The 3403-nt window shown below is 40.5% G+C and overlaps 1 non-coding gene across 1 annotated transcript; it reads right to left on the bottom strand.

Annotated features, from left to right (window-relative positions):
* Positions 1-3007: 3007 nt before the first annotated feature.
* On the bottom strand, positions 3008-3091 carry Trnas-gga (transfer RNA serine (anticodon GGA)). Its single transcript is given in 2 exon segments — positions 3008-3042; positions 3052-3091. It is a non-coding gene; the product is annotated as a tRNA-Ser (tRNA).
* Between the last annotated feature and the right edge of the window lie 312 nt (positions 3092-3403).

The raw sequence follows: 3403 nt of genomic DNA, 5'->3' as shown, positions 1-3403 counted from the left end.
ATCAGATTATTTCGAACGTTACTCAGTGAAAATTTCCTAATGCGCACGTTTAACCAACCTTGCTTTTCACTTATTATTGTTGTTTTATCCTTTTTAAGGGACATCGTAGATTATTTGTAGTTACCTCTAGGCAGTGAAGGAGCGTTTCTTGTGAACACATTGACCCACTGCCAGAAACAGTAGCGAGTGCGAGTAAGTGACTGTGTTTAAAACTAACTGCTATGTTCCAATTTATCTGCAGTTCATAGTGTTCGATACTTTGATTAAGAGAGAAATCGTATAAATGAGCGAAAAGACTCGACGTAAAATACTAAAACTTAAATTTCATGGAGCAGACTGTAACATTCTAGAAGTATAAAGACTAATTACACAAGGAATTGGTACACCGATTGGTACCAAGACCTAACACCACTGTTAGTGGAATGCGATACTTCGGAAAATTTTATGACGTATTTGGAAAGTAAAGAGAAACAGGAAGTACGGAATCCGACGTTAGCATAATAGCTGTTTCAATTTCGGTGCTTCAGAGAGAATTATTGATAGCGTAATGAAGGTGAAAACACTTCTTAACCTAGCACGTAGTCTGCTAGAATATTTTTTTCCCAAAAAAGTCGTCATCATAGCCAGTTTTACGGAATCGTAACTGCATTTTACCAGCGACTAATGTTTTTACGCCGGAACGTGTGACAGCAAGATTACTAATGCTGACCAGGGTATAGATAAATACACAAGTGTGAGGTCAGTCGTTACATGTCGGAGTGACAGGGTGCCTTTACGAATCATTTACTTCAAAGCAGAAAACGAACATAAAGTCTGGTCGGAACTTCTGTTTTCTTCTGCACATTCATTGTGCTGCGCTGACGTTAATGAGCCTTTGGTGGACACTGTATGAACGGCAGCGTTTAGGTTTGGTGCAGAAGCAACGGTAAAACAGCTGCCTATAAAGGGTAGATGCAATGTCAGTATCTACATCTATATAAGTACCCTCGAACCACAGGGTTAATTTATATTTCACCACGTGTCGAGGTTTCTACACGTTTCGTTTCATATCAGGAGTATTCATAAAATAATAACTTACAGGCCTCTTCCCGCGCTGTAACTAATATCAGCTAGTCTTCGTTATCCCTGCGGCAACAGTATGCAGGTGGCTTTTCGTATTTCTTCATTCTTCACTTGCATGGCAAAGACTAGAGACAAGACCAACCTATTCGGCTCACATCCGACAGGTCGATTTTGTACGACCTAAAATGAAAGACTCCTAGATATTTCGGCTCAACAACCCCAGCCCCGTTTTTAAGAAACCCACACATAACAGTTTATGAGTGCAATCGACTCAGAGTTGACGGGATCGACTGATAATTGAAAACTGAGCATTTTTCGTCAACCAATATGTTTATATACATGAGTTCCGCAAACTCATATGTGAATAAAAGTGTCATTTCTTTTCCCCTCATTGTGTATCCTTTTCAGTTATCATCTGTACTACACTGTAGTAGTTCCATCTGTGTATGGTCTTATTTTATTCAGCAGTGACACGTCACACGAAATTTTCTACCGTCCTCACAAGTAAAATTTTAACGTTACGAGCAACATACAGTTTTGCAGTTAATGCAATTCAGCCGTAATATGCACAGTAACACGTATTACACACTGTAAGCCCAAAGGCCCAGTAACCTAGTGGCATTGGTATCGTCGTAATCAGGATCACAAATTCTAGAATACCCTCTGGCAAGGCAGGGGCTTTATGACTTCCAACGACTTTTTCGAAACTGAAGATTCCTGATGCGCTACCATGCAGAATTTGTGATCCTGATTACGACGATACCAATATTATGGTGGTTGGGGTCGAATTTTGGAAGTTGCTACAACTGTATGATCATACTAAGTCTAGTGCAAGGTCACTTGTCTCTAGCTTTCAAGACATAAACTTGTCGCCGGACTTTAACTGTCGTTCTTTATTTTACAAAGTCCAGTATTCATCTACGTCTACATGGATACTTCGCAACTCACAGTTAAGTGCCTAGCAAAGAGTTGATCGAACCATGTTCTCGATGAATCCCGATTATTCCATTCTCGAACAGCGCGCGGAAAAAGCAAACATTTGTATCAGTCCCCGCAAGCTCTGATTTCCCTTATTTTAGTATGATGATCGATCTCCCATATGTAGGTCGGCGACAACAAAACATTCCCGCATTCGGAGGAGAAAGTTGGTGTTTGAAATTTCGTGAGAAAATCCCGCCGCAACGAGAAACGCTTTTGTTTTAATGATGTCCATCGCAACTCCTGTATCATGTCCGTGACACTATCTCCCCTATTTCTCGATATTACAAAACGCGTTGCTGTTCTGTTTACTTTCTCCATGTACTCCTTTAACCCTAACTGGTAAATACCCCACTCCGCGCAGCAGTACGCCGAAAGAGGACGGACAAGCCGACTGTAGGCAGTCTCTTTAGTAAATTGGTTGCGTCTTCTAAGTGTTGTGCCAATAAAACGCAGTCTTTGATTCGCCTTCCCCACAATATTTTCTATGTGTTCTTTACAAGTTGATCGCAGTGGTAGTAACTGTAATTCCTAGGTATTTAGTTGTATTTACGGCCTTTAGCTTAGACTGATTACAATAAATAAGCCGGAGCTTAACAGATTCCTTTTAACACTCATGTGGATGACGTCACACTTTTCATTATTTAGGGTGAATTGCCAATTTTTGCACCATACAGATATCTTTTGTGAATCTTTGTTTTGATCTTATGATGACTTCACTAGACGATAAACGTCAGCATCAACTGCATACAACTTAAGACGGCTGCTCAGATTGTCTCGTAAATCGTTTAGATAAATAAGAAACAGCAAAGGTCCTATAGCTCTACCTTTGGGAACTCGAGGATCCACTTCAAAAAAATGGTTCAAATGGCTCTGAGCACTATGCGACTTAACTGCTGTGGTCATCAGTCGCCTAGAACTTAGAACTAATTAAACCTAACTAACCTAAGAACATCACACACATCCATGCCCGAGGCAGGATTCGAACCTGCGACCGCAGCGGTCGCGCGGTTCCAGACTGTAGCGCCTAGAACCGCTCGGCCACACGGGCCAGCCACCGTGAGGGGATATTCCATAATCTCACAACTTGACTACAAGCTGTTTGTGAGGTACACTGTCAGAGTACCTCTGGCAACCAAGAAAGACGGAATCAATTTGAAATCCCTTGTCAACAGAGCTAAACATTTCGCATGAGTTGTTAGCTTCATATAGCTACATTATTTTTTTAACTGTCCATTAATAAAATTCTCAAGAGACTGTGTGAAAGAACGTCAAAATACGATTCGGAATAATTGACCATTTAATTTCTATGTTACTGTATTATTATATTTTTTTGTGTAAACCAATTACGCAAGAAATTTCA

Source organism: Schistocerca nitens, chromosome 8, assembly GCF_023898315.1.
Source record: "Schistocerca nitens isolate TAMUIC-IGC-003100 chromosome 8, iqSchNite1.1, whole genome shotgun sequence".
NCBI lineage: Eukaryota > Metazoa > Arthropoda > Insecta > Orthoptera > Acrididae > Schistocerca > Schistocerca nitens.
Note: the sequence above shows the minus strand (reverse complement) of the source record. Positions and strands in the feature narration are given on the sequence as shown.